Source organism: Octopus sinensis, linkage group LG1 (genome assembly GCF_006345805.1).
Source record: "Octopus sinensis linkage group LG1, ASM634580v1, whole genome shotgun sequence".
NCBI classification, from domain to species: Eukaryota; Metazoa; Mollusca; class Cephalopoda; order Octopoda; family Octopodidae; genus Octopus; species Octopus sinensis.
The window spans coordinates 176,419,150-176,437,102 of record NC_042997.1 but is presented as its reverse complement, the minus strand read 5'-3'; the positions used below and the strand labels follow the sequence as shown (position 1 = coordinate 176,437,102).

The window sequence follows — 17,953 nt, the reverse complement described above, 5'->3', positions numbered from 1 at the left end:
TTTGTGTGATGTGTTTGTTCCATCAACATCACTTGACAACCGATGCTGTTGTGTTTACGTCCCTCGTAACCTAGCAGTTTGGCAAAAGAGACCGATAGAATAAGTACTAGGCTTACAAAGAATAAGTCCTGGAGTCGATTTGCTCGCCTAAAGGTGGTGCTCCAGCATGGCCACAGTCAAATGACTGAAACAAGTAAAAGAGTAAGAGTTTGTTTATTTCCAGAGAATATTATATATTTCAGTAGGAGTCTAATTGTGTATGCTTCTGTATTTGTAGTAATACAGTAAATACACTGTGAGTGTGTAAATGTGTGTGTGTGTATGTGTGTATATATATGTTTGTGTGTGTGTGTGCACGCGTGCTCATGTGTGTGTGTATTGCTACAACAGCTGTCACTCAGAACTGAGAATGAGTTAGTAGCAGGTAAATGCTATTTGTTTTAGGTGCCTATGAAGTCATGAGTAGACATAAACCTTCTCTTGTGTGTGAGACAGACATCATCACCAGCTTCATCACCATCATCATTTAACATCCATCTTCCATGCTGGCACAGGTTTGACAGTTTTGACAGTATCCAGTGAGCCACTGGGCTACATTGAACTCCAGTGTCTGCTTTGGCATGGTTTCTATGATTGGATACCCTTGCTAACACCAACCACTTTGTAGAATGTACTGGGTGCTTTTTTTCATGGCACCTGCATTAGGGAGATCACTAAGTAACTTGCAAGATAGACCTCACCACTCAGCTGATTGAAGAAGTAGTATTGAGGAGGTGGATTTGTGCCAGGTGTTGTGAGATTAAAGTGATTGAGGAACAGCTGTCTTGGTGTAGAGGAGATACATACCTACCTCATATTACACACACATACACACACACAAATGTATGTATAATGCACACACTCGTTTTACGTCAGCTTTCAATGCTGTTATGGGTTGTTAGAATCTGGAACAGTTTGTATCAGGAGTTACTGCCAACCTAGATGAGCCTGAAGACTTCACCCACATCTGTTCAATTTTAGATTGGTTTCTATGTCTGGATGCTCTATCTACCACCAACCACTTTATAGTATGTATTGGGTGCATTTATCATGCCGACAGCACTATAGATGTGGTCATGTAGAGTCCCCTCTACTCTAAGCCTATTTCTCTTGTTTGCTATTCACTTTGCCAAATATACTGATGTATTTTAGTTAACCCTTTAGCATTTAAGCAGGTCTGAAATGGACAGTTTAAATGTTAAAGGGTTAATTATATTCTGTTCAACTTCCTTTCAATTTTTTCCTAGCTATTATAAGTTTTTGTTTGCTATCTTTTGCCACCTCTATGTCCCTTCGTCTTTGAGGTGGTATCAAAAAGTTCTCGGACTAGTTCTGTAGTTCTGCATCAACAGATGACAGCACATGGTTGCTTGCACAGCGAGAGATAGCAGCAATTGTCATGAGGCAGTGTGCCAAGTGGCATTACTGTGTTCACTTCGCAAGTTGTGAAAATTGTGTTTTTGTAATCACATGTATGCAGAGTCTGTAATTTTGTCATGGACAGGAACAAAGAACCAGCCTGAAATTTTGCATTAAACATGTGAAGTCTGCTACAGAGACATTGAGCATGCTTCAGCAAGCTTATGGCAACGAGACAATGTTTCAAGTGGCACGGGGGCAAAAGTGGAAGAATGTCCCTCGAAGATGATGAGCCATCTGGAAGACCTGCTACAAGCATCACCCCCAGAAATGTGGCATTGTGCATTGAGAATTCATTCCATAGGGGCCAGACCATTAATCTAGAATTCTACTGCAATGTTTTTGAAGCATTTGAGAGAGGACTTTTGGTAAAAGCAACTTGCCCAAATGCTTATAACAGAATAGATTCTGCTAAAGGCAGCCATGGTGCCAGGTGGCAGTGTTAAATTAGATAACAGATTCTCCCCAGGTATACCATAGCAGAATGAACTCAGACTGCAAAGAGCAGGAACAAAAACTGCTGTGCATCTGGTCCAATGTTCTTTCAGTTTGTAGGAACTGTGTGGTGTGAGGTGACAAGAATTGCTCTTTAGTACATCACACAGTTGAAACAATAAATACATAATTGAATGGTACATATAAGTGCCATAGAGAAAATGGAGACACAAACACATAGAATGATTAAGAGAAGATTTATTGATATAATAACATGTGTCTGTGTGGTGTCATGGATACAGAAATAAATTGACAGGCTGTCATGAGAAGAAAGTTTATGCGCGTGTGTGTATAGGCATGGATGTGTGTGTTTGTTGTGTATGTTTAAGGATATTGATAAGTAGGCAGTGAAAGAGTTTATAAAGAGAAGTGAGAAAAATGTTCATAGACACAAGTAAGATAAATAATACCAGTTCATAGTCATTTATACACAGTAGTTGAAATACTGTATCAAGAAGTTGCGGTCATGATGCTGAGCCAGTTGCCGGTACATGTCGTACATGAAGTTGTGGCTGTGATGCTGCTACCTGGGTCACTTGGTACAGGAGTTCTTGCTGGTTGTATATTCATTGTTGATCCATGGTGAAGTAATTCATGAATAGAGAAGTGTTGGAACCTGGGCGAGTTGCTTGCTGAGCTGTGTACATAGAGAGATGATGTTGACAATGCTAAGGACATCATGGTGGTGACGAAGATAGAGGTTGCTATAATGCTGTTGGACAAAGTTGGTAAGTCTCAATGTAGCTGCTGTGGAGTCGTCACTGTAACTGGCTGTGTCTACGTGGTCAGTGGCTTGACCTTAAAAGGTCAGGAAGCAAAGATATGTATTGAGGAAAAAGCTGGGTTTTTATAGAAAGTGGTAGGCATGAAATAGGGTTTGAAAAAGGTTGTTCACATGATGCTATCTAAAGTCTCTGACTGGCTATCCATGGTCAGTTGGCACAACAGAGTAAGAGACAAATTGTGCCAATACCAACCAATCAGAGTAGTGGGTACAATGGGATACAAACAGCAGCCAAAAGCCAGTTGGTCCCTGCTATGTTCAAATGTATATATAGAGTCTATGCTACAAGTTCTATTCACCACCATTGAATGGGTACATTTTCATCATTCTTTTGTTGAAAGTTAAGGTAGACCAAATGGCATTTAAATTTAGAGTATAAAGCGTTAAAACAAATACCACGAGGCAAAAGAAAAAAAATCAAAAGAAAGTTGGCACATTTGATTCTATAATGTTGAAAGATCCATAATAATCAGCATGTTGTTGATTATTCCAAAAAGTTTTATTAATTTTGGGAGTTAGACATAGACTACGTAAGAGAGCTATTGTAGCCTGGTATTGTAAAACTTAAATGAATGTGGTTTACATTGAGTATTTGCAGCACAGTAGCAAATTTTTAAAAGTTAAAAAGTTTTTTTCATAAAGATTCTGTCTCCCATAAAAACAAATTAATGGATAGCATGTCACAATATTTCTATAATGGTTAATAGGCTTACTGTATTTTCAGCATACAAGTCAACATAGTATATAGTGTGAACATTCAAGCATCAACACTATCTTTCCAAACACTGCTGCATTTCACACAGAATTGTTGATCCTCCAAAGTCAACCTACCTATTTTGGCTGTAAAGTTTAGTTTGAAATGTTTGACATGCTAGAAAATATAGGAACTAACATTCAATACTCAAGTTTAGATTCTGCCTCTTTCTACCTGTTTTTACTTATATATGAAAATGATTTCATTTTATTCCATCTTCACTTGATGAGGATTAGAGTTACTGCTAAGCTCAGATCAACTATCATTGAGCAGGTCAACTGTCATATGATCAAATTTTTTGCAATCATTTATTTCAGAGATGTAGTGTATCAAGGACTACATTATCATATGTCTTTTCTTTTTAAGACATTAGGAATGACTTGAATACTTTGCTGTTATTTCTTGCAGTCTGAGTTGACTAACCTTGATGAGGCTCCCTACAATTCATTTTATGTGAATCTGAAAAGTATATGTATATGTGATAGTTTTCTGATAAATAAAGGTTGCATATGCTTTCTCAAATAGAAGGATGAGAAAGATGTTATATATTTAATTTGAGAAAAATATAATCTGGATGACTTAACAATGAACATATGTTATATATGCATCATCATCATCATCATCATCATCATCATCATCATCATCATCATCATCATCATCATCATCATCATCATCATCATAATCGTCCACTTTTCCATGCTTGTGTGCATCAGAGGAATTTGTTGTGGTGCATTTTTCTACAGCCAGATGCCCTTCCTATCACCAACCCTACCTGTCTCCAAGCAAAGTAATATTTCCCCATAATCAGGCATACTTTCATGAAAGATTGGAAACTAAGGACTCTGTTTGCATGACAATGACACTTGTTTATAAATATCATGTGAAATCATGGCAAGGAGACAGTAACACATGCATATGCACAAAAACACATACATATAATGGGCTTTTTTCAGTTACCACCTACCAAATCCATTCACAAGGCTTTAGTTGACCCAAGGTTATAATAGAAGACACTGGCCAAAGTGCCACACAGTGGAAATGAATCTGAAACCAAGAGGCTGGAAAGCAAATTTCTTATCTCACACTTATGCCAACATCCACAATTATCTATTTTATCTAATTATCTAATTGCCTATTTTTGTGTATGTGTATCTCTCTTTTCTCTCTTTTACTTGTTTCAGTCATTTGACTGCGGCCATGCTGGAGCACCGCCTTTAGTCGAGCAAATCGACCCCGGGACTTATTCATTGTAAGCCCAGTACTTATTCTATCTGTCTCTTTTGCCGAACCGCTAAGTGACAGGGACGTAAACACACCAGCATCGGTTGTCAAGCAATGCTAAGGGGACAAACACACATACACACATATACATATATATATATACGATGGGCTTCTTTCAGTTTCCATCTACCAAATCCACTCACAAGGCATTGGTCGGCCCGGGGCTATAGCAGAAGACACTTGCCCAAGATGCCACGCAGTGGGACTGAACCCGGAACCATGTGGTTGGTTAGCAAGCTACTTACCACACAGCCACTCCTGCGCCTATATGATAGAAAAAGACATAAAAATTGTATGTCTGTTAAATATATATTTGTTACAGTCTCCAATAATGTGTATATGAGTGAGAAATATTATGGCAACAAATGGTAGTGGAAGAGAATCATCTTTTAATGGACTTTGACACAAAGCAGAGCCTACTGATTGGCTCAATTTTTGGATGATTTTCTAGAGGGAGGTGAGAGAATTGTCTTTTAGCAATCTTCATATGAAATATATTAAAGTTGCATCTAGATCATTAAAATCTCTATGATGCCAATCTCTTACAAGAATTTACAATCAAGGCTTTGTATAAGAAAACAATAAAAATATTTTTAAATGATTTGTCTACCTTTTGGTGTGTAAATAATATAAGACAGAAATTAGTTTTTGAAGTTAGCCTGTAATTAAACACAGCTGCCACAAAATATTAATTGCTGGCATAAAAGTTAAAGGGCATGTTCAGTTGTCCACATTTGAGGTTCAACATTTGAAGATTTGTATTGCAGAATATGCTTTTGTGGCTAAAAAGAATACTTTATCTAGACAGAGATGTTAGAAGATCAATTCTCAGGAAATTACTACAAATCCAATAACATTGTTATTATTTGTTTTTACTGTTGCTAGAGCCACTGTAAAAAGCTGCAAGCATTAGGCTTCATAACTGAGTAATTAGATGTAAAAAGAATTTTAAAAAAAGGAAAATGTCCAAATATGCAAATCTCATTCCTGCTATGATAGCAAGCATATATATATATATATATATATATATATATATATATATATATATATATATATATATATATATATATATATATATATATATAGTTATCACCATACTAATATGGCAGTCTAAATATAAGACTAAAGCTGTCGCTGATTAGCTCCAAGAGGCCACCGCTTCTAGCTAGCTATATGACACACGAACCTGCATCCATTACAACCTTCGAACAGGGGAGGTCAGCCGCTTCACCTTGCTAGTCAGACATCAGCAGACATGTTTCAGGGTTGTTGCCCTTTATCAATGCAGCGTAGTCAGAACCAGCAGGTGTCGCTACTGACCGTCTGTTCGAAGATTTTATTTACCTAGTTACAGTGGAAATTAGTCTTATATTTAGACTGCCATATTAGCATGGCGATAACTATTAACATCCAGTAACGCTGCCGTAATCTCCTTCAGAGAGACTTAGTAATTTTAATATTTCTATTATATATATATATCATCATCATCATCATCATCATTTAGCGTCCGTTTTCCATGCTAGCATGGGTTGGACGGTTCAACTGGGGTCTGGGGAGCCCGAAGGCTGCACCAGGCCAGTCAGATCTGGCAGTGTTTCTACAGCTGGATGCCCTTCCTAACGCCAACCACTCCGAGAGTGTAGTGGGTGATTTTATGTGCCACCGACACAGGTGCCAGACGAGGCTGGCGAACGGCCACGCTCGGATGGTGTTTTTATGTGCCACCGACACAGGTGCCAGACGAGGCTGGCAGACGGCCACGCTCGGATGGTGTTTTTATGTGCCACCGACACAGGTGCCAGATGAGGCTGGCGGACGGCCACGATCGGATGGTGTTTGTTACGTCCCCAAAGCACGGAGGCCAGTCTATGTGGTACTGGCTACGGCCACGTTCGGATGATTTTCTTGTGTGCCACCGGCACTGGTACCACAAAGATACAAATTCCATTGATGTTCATCTATTTTGATTTGTTTTGATTTGATTTTCACTTGCCTCAACAGGTCTTCACAAGTGTCACAAGAAGGAAGGTATGCACAGGTGGACTGACTACGTCCCAGGTAGGGGCCACGGGTTATGACCTGACTAGTCTTGCCGGGTCTTCGGATGGTGTTTTTATGTGCCACCGACACAGGTGCCAGATGAGGCTGGCGAACGGCCACGATCGGATGGTGTTTGTTGCGTGCCCACAGCACGGAGGCCAGTCGATGCGGTACTGGCTACGGCCACGTTCTGATGGTTTTCTTGTGTGCCACCGGCACTGGTACCACAAAGATACAAATTCCATTGACGTTCATCTATTTTGATTTGATTTGATTTGATTTTCACTTGCCTCAACAGGTCTTCACAGGTCTTCACAAGTGTCACAAGAAGGAAGGAAGGTATGCACAGGTGGACTGACTACGTCCCAAGTAGGGGCCACGGGTTATGGCCTGACTAGTCTTGCCGGGTCTTCGGTTGGTGTTTTTATGTGCCACCGACACAGGTGCCAGATGAGGCTGGCGGACAGCCACGATCGGATGGTGTTTGTTATGTGCCCACATCACAGAGGCCAGTCGATGCGGTACTGGCTACGGCCACATTCGGATGGTTTTCTTGTGTGCCACCGGTACTGGTACCACAAAGATACAAATTCCATTGATGTTCATCTATTTTGATTTGGTTTGATTTGATTTGATTTGATTATATATATATATATATATATATATATATATATAGAGAGAGAGAGAGAGAGAGAGAGAGAGAGACAAGAGAATGTAAAAGAGAAAAATAAACAAAAGCTAACTGTGAAATAGTTGATTGCTAGTTAAGTCTGATAACACATACACTACACTGTTACAGACTTCATTAACATGACTTTAAATCTTATGTTTTCTTTTAAAGATCAAAAGAAGGTGACAGTACAGCTGAGTTTTTTCTTAAATCTACTTCTGATCTGAAGGTTTTTCACAAAACAGTCACCTACATATAATTTTTTTTTATATTCCAGTCTATTATGTCATAACCTGTAAAATGTATTCTCTCAGCCAACAGTTGCACAGCAGATTTTTGTGTGTGCCAGAACTTCTCTTGCAGCTGTTTCACCAGGAATAAGCCAGCTGTGGTTCCAAGTCATGTAACTAATCCAAACAGAAGCAAATATAATTATAGAATGAGAAGGATTAATCATCAAAAGTTCTTGCACCCACAAATTAAAAGTGGACAAGCAAACAAATATATTGGCATAAACAGATAGAAAACAGCAAATAATTGTTAAATAAGTGTACAAGTCAATATACAGCATCTTAAAGTGCCAGAAACATTGATAGGATCTGTAAATAGATTTGAATGGTTGAACTGGAGCTTTTGGATCTTTGATAAGTAGGATTTCACTCACTTATAGATCCTGTCAATGTTCCTTGTACTTTATACTCCAGGAAAATAAGCTTAGCAAGAGATACACAGAGATCATTATCTGATCATTAAAGAACAAAGAAAGGACTGATTCTCTCTACAATAATATTCAAGCTTTTTCTTTTCTTTTTTAAGCTTTTGGGCACTGTATGTATATATTTTCACAAATTAGTTTCTTCTATAAATTTTGCCTTGATATTTGCTGAAATAATCAAACAATTCTGATAGAAATAATAAATCTCTGAATGAGGTATAAACAGTAACTGCACGACAATGTGAGGTATATTTGCCATCTCAATATGGCTAACCACTAAGGGTGGGTGTTACTGTAGCTTGTAGCCCCAGGAGAACATCGTCTCCAGCTAGCTTTAGGCACACTTTCTATGCTCTTAAGGTATTTGCAAAGGGAGGTCATCCTTCCCTCGTCAACCTAAGTGATACACACGGACAGCAGTTTCTAGGTATTGACCTGTCATCAGCATACAACTCATATATTTAGAATCCCTTTAAAAAATTATTCCTAATAAGATAAACTCACTTTTTTAAATGAGTTTACCTTATCAAAATTTACAGTGAACTTATAAATTCTAGCACAGGAAAGGGACTGATTGATTATACTGACCCTTTATTTTATTAACCCTGGAGGGATGCAAGACAAAGCTGGCTTCAGTGGGATTGAACTCAGAGTGTAAAAAAACTAGATCAAATACTGCAAGGCATTTTGTTTGATGCTTTAATGTTTCTACTAACCTATCATCATCATCATCATCATCATCACCAATAATAGTTTCTAACATAGGCACAAGCCCAAAATTCAAGGGAGGGAAGTAGTCAATACCATCAATCCAAGTACTTGATTGGTTCTCAATTTCATCAACCCACCCCCATCCCAAGGGATGAAAGGCAAAATCAACTTCAGGATTTAAGCTCACAATCATAAAGAGTTAGAAGAAATACCACAAGGCATTCTAATGTTTCTGCCAACCCCTCACCTTAATGAACTTCTAAATATTACAAAACCATCAGTATAGCACCATAAATATAACATTTTTACTTCAAACAAGAAACTATCAATTTCTATACTTCAGTTGAATCATGAAATACCTATTGCCTTTGTTACAACAGAAAAAGATGGTCAGGTAAGGATTGCAAAAGCTAGGAATGCTCTAGACAGAATAGGAATTATATCTAAGTCCTTCCTCTTCAAAACAATTGTTGAATCGGTACTTCTCTATGAATTTTCAGTATGGACACTGAACAAGAGACTTGAAAAGAAGCTTGACACTAAATGAGAATGCTTTATGAAGTTCTTAATCTTTCTAGTCAGCAACATCCTATGAAGCAATGACTGGATAGCAGTTTTCCTACCATTACCTCAGTAATCAAAGAAAGAACACATTATACATGACACTGCTGAAGAAGCAAGTATGAAATATCCACTGAACTCCCATTGCTGGAAATTTTAAGATGCATGGACATGAAGGTATTAGAAGACTAAGAAGAGCAGCATATCAAGTTGAGAAGTGAAAGACCACCATGGAAAATTGGGACATCTGGCATGGAAAAGTTGTATTGATGCAAACACATTGTCTGACCAGATAGATATAGGGGTTGGATAAAATAATGGAAACACCTTAAAATTTCAAACAAATTTATTTTAATATGGGATAGGACTGCCTTTGGCAGTAATTACAGCTTGAACTCTATGAGGTATGGACTCGTACAAAGTTTGAATTGTTTCCAAAGGAATTTTTGTCCATTCTTCAGCTAAAACAGCCTCCAGTTCTTGTCATGATAATGGTAGAGGATATTGACACCTTACTTGTTTTACTAAAATGCATCATAAATGTTCAATAACAGTGAGATCTGGGGATTGTGGTGGCCAGATAAGATGTTCAACTTCACTAGAATGTTCCTCGTGCCATTCATTAACAACTTTAGCAGTGTGAATTGGGTCATTATCATCTTGAAAGATTGCTTTTCTCTCCAGAAACAGTTCCGCAACCATATGATGAATTTCATCAGATAAAATGCTTAAATAGTCTTGACTATTAATTCTGCTATGAAGGTAAACCATTGGGCCAACGTATTTCCAAGATATAGCCCCCCCCCCCAGATCATCACAGATCCTCCTCCATGTTTAACAGTTGGAAGAAGGTGGTCTGGGTCAAATACTTTTTTGGCTGTCTCCACATGTATACTCGGCCGGTAGTCGGAAATAAGGTAAAGGATGACTCATCCGAGAAAATAACACCAGGACCAAACATGTTTCTGTTTCATATTGGAAATGAATGATATTCATTTACAACATGTGATGTTAAGACAAGAAGACACAAACACACACATAGTGATGCATTTCTTTCATTTTCTATCTAATAATCCATTTGCAAGGCTTTGGTCAGCCTGAGGCTATAGTAGAAGACACTTGCCCATGGTGCAATGCAGTGGGACTGAATCCTAGACCATGTGGTTAGGAAGCAAACTTTTTAACCAAACTGCTATGCCTGTGCTTATATGTTTTATTTGTTCTTAGTACTATATTTTATATAGTTGGTAGCAATTAAATTTTCTTTGTTCAATTTCTCTTGTCTGTGCTGGTCTTTTTCTTGTCATTTTTGTTAAAATGGTTTTATACTCAAACACACACACATATACATTTGAATTTCCAATGTAATGGCTTAGATACTTCAAGGTGGAGGCGCGTGGCTTAGGGGTTAGGGTGTCAACACCATGATTGTAAGATTTTGGTTTCGATTCCCGGACCGAACAATGCATTGTGTTCTTGAGCAAAACACTTTATTTCACATTGCTCCAGTCCACTCAGCTGGCAAAAATGAGTAACGTTGCGATGGACTGGCGTCCCATCCTGCTGGGGAGTACATACACCATGGAAACCAGGAAACTGGGCCCATGAGTCTGGCTAGGCTTCAAAAGGGCGCATTTATTTTTATTCATTTTAGATACTTCAAGACATTCTTATCAATTGTCTCATAGTGCCGAGTTCAAATTCTAATAAGAATTTCATAGATTTCATTCTGTCAAGTGAAAGCACATTGCCTAGTAATTAAAGTATTTGGCTCAAAATCATTAGATTGTTGGTTCAATTCTTGGACTAAGTGAAATGTTGTGTCTTGAACAAGGCATTTCATATTGCTCCAGTTTAATTAGCTGAAAATGAGTATCAGCAGCAGATGGAGGTTGACCTTGTAACAGATTGGCATCTTGTTTAGAGGGTAGTTTGGTCCCAATTGCTTAAATGTTATGTTAACAGGAATGAGATCTGATCTAATGAGCTTATAGGCTTGCGACATCTTGTTATGGGTGGTATTATATAAACTAATAATTCATCATCATCATCATCATTTAGTGTCTGCTTTCATTGCTGACATGGGTTAGACAGTTTGACTGGAAGTGGTAAGCTGGAGAGCTGTACCAGGTTCCAGTCTGATTTTGGCTTGGTTTCTATGACTGGATGCCCTTCCTAATGCCAACCACTCCATGTGTCACTGGCATGAGTGCTTTTATGTGTTGCCATCATAAGTGCCTTTTATGTGTCACTGGCACAAGTGCTCTTATCTGAACCAGAATGGATGCTTTCCTGTGTCACCAGCATGAATGCTTTTACATGTCACTGGTATAGGTGCTTTGACATGTCACTGGTTCTGGCCACAGCTACAATTTCACTTGGCTTGATGATTCTTCTCAAGCACAGCAAATCACCAAAGGTCTCAATCACTTGTCATTGCTTCTGTGAGACCCAACATTCGAAGATCATGCTTCACCACCTCATCCCATGTCTTCCTGCATCTACCTCTCCCACAGGTTCCCTCCACAGTTAGAGATTGGCATTTCTTTATATAATTGTCCTCATCCATATACACCACATGACCATAGCAACACAGTCATCTCTCTTGCACACCATAATTCTACTACAATAATGTTTACAATAAAAATTTATTCTGTTTTAGAGTAGTAACTAGTCTGACTGCATAACATTACTATTTACAAGATCCTTTATTTCTGTAAGAAGTTTTGATTTCGATAGCAGAAAACACCAGAATATACGTTTGTAGGTGGAGCAGTCACTAAGCTCTTTGTCTACGATACAGCTTATTACCAGTAACAGGATAACAAACCCATAACTTTTCAGCAAACAAACTAACAACAATTTCATTGACTTATTTTAAACTCCAACCCCTATATTGTTATTTGACCTAAAAGAAAAAAAAAAAAAATCTTCCTATTATTTTGGTAAAGAAATGATAATACCTTTGCTCATAAGTCTGTTCAATCAGAGCTGGTGTGAAAGTAAACAATAACAAACAAAAAGTCTTCTGATAAATTATTATTGAAAATGTCAATATTTTTGCTACTTTGTTGTCATCATATCTTCAGTTTAATATTATTTCTTCTCTTTTTTTTTTCTGAGCATATTTCTTCATCTCCTGTTTAGATACAAGATATAACACTCAATGTTTTATGGTGAATCTGAGTCACAATTGGCTATATTGCTTATTTCTAGAAGGTCAAGTGACTGACAGAGACTTCTTTCATTGGCTCATTGGATCAATCAAAAAATGCAAACGTGTCGAAAGCTTTAATTTCTATTTTCACGCCACATAATAAACATAAATAAATCAATTGATTTGAATTTCTGAGGCTACATATATTTGATACTGGAAATATAAATTCTTTCTAATTATTGAATATCATTGAGGCTGATGGTGTTTCAAATGAGTGATGTGTATATAATCTTCTAAGATAGATACATGAAAGAAAGACTTTGTTGAAGAGAAGAAATCCTTGGAATTATTTTAGTGTCCTAATGTTTCATTTATAAAGGTTTTTCTGTTTGCTAGCTGAAGTATTTACCAACCTAGCTACATCAAATTCCTTTCATGTTGACCTGATCCTCATTCACTATTATATATTTTTATTTTTCTTGTAAAATTGAGACAAAAACTATTTCATCCTCATTATCATCATCATCATTTAGCATTGAAGAGAATAATAAAATATAAGAAACAGCTGTTCACAACTTAAGTCATGAACGTGTAAGTTCAGATATTGATTAATCTCTCACTAAACAGTTTACTTTAATTATTCCAAGACAATTTGTAATTTCTACGAATGTTTCTTTTAAAATGTTTATCTCAAGTAAGAAACATTAACATTTATAATTAATATTTCCATTTACATCATGATTATACTGTTTCATGATAATTTCAATGTGAAATTTTCTAAGGTTATAATTTGAGAAACTCTACCCTAAAAATATATTAATAATAATTATTTTTAACACACACAAAGCCAAGATTAGTCAACTCCAATACCTGTCTAGTACTTAATTTCCTCAACTCTGGAAAACGGAAACGCAAAGTTGCCCTCAGTGGCATATGAATTCAAAACGTAATGGGTTGGAACAAATACCAGAAATTTTCTGATGCTCTAACAATTCTGCTAATTTACCCACCATGGAATAAAAACTAACTATCAAAGTTGACCACAGATTAAAAAATATTCTCTTTTTCTTATTCTAAATGTTAGAAGTACAACCAAAAAAGCAAAAGTGATACGGAAGTGTGACACACTTCTTTCAGATTTATCAACGACAAAGGAGAGTTGAGGCAACGTTTATACGTTTCTCATAGACAATTGGGAGTTGAAACCTAATCACTTTTCGCTGTGATATGATATACAAAAGATTTTGATTTTCAAAAACTCACAACAAAGTGTCGAAGTTAAGAGAAATTATGCGTATATCAGCTGGAAAGTTCTGTATTTACTAAGTAATTTCTTCCATTTTCAGATAACAGCTGACTTAAGCACTTTTTAGAAAAAGATGGGAACGAGGGAGTAAATTGCTATTTATTTCGATAGTTGATATTCCGCCAACGGCGATCCTTCGATGTGAGTATATATAAGACAATAAGAAAAATAAACAAATTTTAACAAATTTTTTTTTTTAAATTATAAAACTAGATTCTAGATCGAACATATATTTCATTCAAATAATAGCGTGAATAAAGAGAACTGTTCCAAAAAATTTGAGAAACAAATTCCATATATAATGGAAGGACGAAAAGATATAGAATTTATTGACGTTTAATTAATTATTGATAAACAGTTATCTACGACGAACAAGATAAGGCAATGGTTTATGCTGATTGGAAGGCAATAGGAATAAATTTGTGAAATTAAACAGGAATAAAATTTTATTTATAAATATACTATTATCGATTAATTTTTTTTTAATATAAATAAATCTTGCAAAATTATGGTTTGAATTTAAAACGGAATAAAAGGGTAGAATTAAGCCAGGAACAAAAATTGTTCACGCCTTCTTCTCTCGCATCATTCTTTGTACACGCGACACTTCACATCCCAACATTCCAGATGCTTCCTGTCTACGTGGCAGGTAGTACGCATGTGTACCGGAAGTGAGCGGTACGTGGCACAGCGTCGACTGAAAGCTGTGAGAAAGTATCAGTGATACTGTTTATCGAGAGAGGGGGAAAGAGAGGGAGTGACAATAGATAGAGAGTGAGTGAGTGAGTAAGAGAGAAGGAAGAAAAGGAGAGAGAGACGGACTAAGTTACTCTTGGAAAGTCTGTTTGACCCATTGCTTTTTTTTTGGGCTTTGCTACTTATCTGTTACATTGATACTCATGTGTTTAGTCCGTATTCTTTAATTGATATCTTGGTGACGTTTTAAGGTAAGTGTTGTTTTTTCTCTGTTATAAATAGAGGAAATATTCCGTTAGTTTATGGATCCAGAACTTCATGCAGATTCCGTCGATTTGTACCTCTCATAAATTGTCTTCGGGTTGTCATTATTTGTAGCGAATTAATTTCTCCTCATCAAAAACCCTATTTCATAATCATATTGATACACTCCTACACTTTGTCTTTTTTTTTATTAACTCTATATATATAGAGAGAGATAGATATAGATATATATATATGTATAGTGTGTGTGTGTATAGTATATCAAGCATTTCCTCGCTGGTTTATTCTAAATGCAGTGACAATTCTAAACCTCAACTTGTCCAAATTGACAACTAATAAATCTATTCTATGTTGTTTCCTCTTCACAACTTTCAACCAATTCGAAATCTTCGCCTCCAAGTTATTAACCTTCTCAGATTGTGTGTAGCAGCGGTTTATCCTTCCATACAGATAATCCCGAAGCAAATCTGACGACATAATTTAGGCAATATTTCGAGCTACTGGCTCAGAAAACTAGAGATTTTCTTCACAAAAATTTTCTTAGTTTTCTAAATTATGTCTTCAGATTGTTTAAGCTTTCTCTATATATTAACCTTAATTCTGATTTTTGGCTTATCTCTCCGTACGGAATATAAAAATCCTGCTAAGGTGGTTTTACCTGCCTACGTGTTGATTCTGCTAGAATGTATTCCAGCCAAGTCTCACATATTGTATGTGGATAGCCAGACTTTAACAAATTTAACACATAGAATATATTATTTACTGTGATGAGCTGTTTCATTAATTGCAGAAGACATATTTATAATGAACCAAACGTTCCGATCTTGGTCATTATTTTCTTCTTACTTTTTCAAGCGAGGTCCTCTCTCTCTCTCTGTCTATATGATCAACATATTGTCAACGTTTGGAAACTTACACGACAACTATGTTTACTTCTTAATAGGCAGATGGTATATATATTAATGAAAGATCGTTTTAAAAATCATCTGTGTAGGTGTGTCACAAACACTAACAGAACCCGTTGCGATAACATTTAAACTGACAGCTTGGCTTCTCCACATCGCTCTTCCAAACTTCCATAACTCAGCCGGCCGACATATTTTACAAATTATTTATAACATAAACTGTTTTTTTTGCCACCTCTTCGTTTAAGTAATCTGGTTTTAAAGCGCAAAGGCTAGATGTTTTAAATGGATATTGATGTTAAGTTTACATGTAGACAATTTGGAAATAGATCAAGTATTCTAATGATTATGTACACCTCGATTTCGGGTTACATCTGTGAATTGATTCTATTAACGTCATATGTATCAATACATCATTAGGTTAACTGTTGAAGCAATTGAATGAATACCTTCAGAAATTTAAGGGTCATACATCGTCCTTAAAAAGAAAACTGTCTGAAAGATTTTGTTTTTAATAATCTGTTATATGTATTTTTGTAATGAATTGCCGAATATGCTTTTTTAATTGGGGTGGGGAAAGGATATTTCTACATCTAAGAAAATTTGGTTGAATGGGAAAATATGGAATGGAACTTTCAACAAATACCTTTTTTATAACGTACCCGAATTGGTCAGGATTCTTTCTTTTTTATTTTTGTTAATCTAAACAACTGTAGTAATTTCTTTTGATTTGAGTAGAATCTCTGGTACTTATTTATGGACCCTAGATGGGTGGCGAAAAACTGTCTCCGGAACAGCGCCGTACCGAAATAGATATTGCGAAGAACTGAGTTTAGCTTTTTAATGTTCTTACTGGACCAACAGTTTCTTTCTTTTCTGCTTTTTTTTTCTTTTTTACCACAGATTTTCATTTCATATTAAAACAAGGGTTTCTTTTTTTAGAATTTTTTAATCAAACATATCAGGTCTACATTAGAAGAATCGTGAGAATATCTCACTGTTAAGTATACTTTAATTTTTGTTTAAAATTTAATTCTTTTGACTCATTTAGTCAGAAATTACCTTATTACCTTAAAGTTACTACAACTAATTTTAAATAAGTGATAGCTTGCATCAGACGCAATGAAGAAATCGGGTTCAAACGAGTTGTAATAGAGTTCCTGTCAATGTACCATGTAATGGTGTGTCAGGAATATTACGATTTAAACGTGCAATCTTATTAACAATCAGTCAATATAAGAGTCCTGATTTTAAGTTCCGTTTGATCCCCCAATAATCAAACCACAATCAAGTGTGAGCAATGATTTAATTCTGCCTCCACAGCTGTGGCTCTTAATATATCTTATGCAGTGCCACTTTTATTGTTGTGCACATAAAATGTGCATTGTCATTATGTTAGCTAGAAATATATAAACAAAAAAATATCTTACTTGAAATAATTTTTAACGTGATAAAATGGTTTTATTTATTTTCATTATCTATGTTGGAGCATTAATATGAACCCCTGATTCTACCAGTTAACAGATCTTCACACCCTCACATAGTGGCATACCGTATAGTGTTTAGAAACTTATGTAACTTGAATGTATGTCAGTTTATTGGCACTGGGAAAACAAAATTCAGTGTCATAATAAAACTATTAGAAACCGCCCTCATGTTATTGTTGATTATATTTTATTAATGTTATTTATGGTTCTATATATTTTTAAAATTTCAAATTCATTATTATGGTTGATACTGATAGACTTCATTAGCTTGACGAATAGAAATAATTTAAATGATTTTATAAACATTTTCTAAACTGTAGCAGTTTATATTAATTCATAAATGTTCTCAGATTATGCATAATTCAAAATAATTTAAAAGGCACCAATACTGGGACCAGAAATAATACAGGGAGTAAGCCTTTCAGGCCTCAGCAATACTTTAAACTGAAAAGTAACTAATTAAAATCTCATGCTGGTGACGTCCCATATTTAGTTCTGATTTAGACCTCTTCCTTTTCTAGTGAACCTGGAGTTTTGGACCATGACCCATGTCTACAAAATGTCTAAAACTCATCTCTGTGATACAACCAAACTGTCTACCTTTGCTTATAGCAATAAACCATTCTATCTTGCTACAGTCGACTGTTGAAAGTTATTTTGATCACAGAC

General features: G+C 36.1%; 1 protein-coding gene and 1 long non-coding RNA gene across 2 annotated transcripts in view; one reads left to right on the top strand and one right to left on the bottom strand.

Moving 5' to 3' along the window:
- Window positions 1-2,134: 2,134 nt before the first annotated feature.
- On the bottom strand, window positions 2,135-14,041 carry LOC118765327. Its single transcript, XR_005001167.1, has 2 exons — window positions 13,890-14,041; window positions 2,135-2,751 (listed from the first exon to the last, which is right to left on the bottom strand). It is a non-coding gene; the product is annotated as an uncharacterized LOC118765327 (long non-coding RNA).
- A 572-nt stretch (window positions 14,042-14,613) lies between these two features.
- LOC115209248 (protein transport protein Sec24C) overlaps window positions 14,614-17,953 on the top strand; it is a 57,328-nt gene continuing 53,988 nt past the window's right edge. The window contains exon 1 of the mRNA XM_029777537.2: window positions 14,614-14,879. The gene's annotated coding sequence lies outside the window, so the exon portion shown is untranslated. The remainder of the gene's footprint in view (window positions 14,880-17,953) is intronic.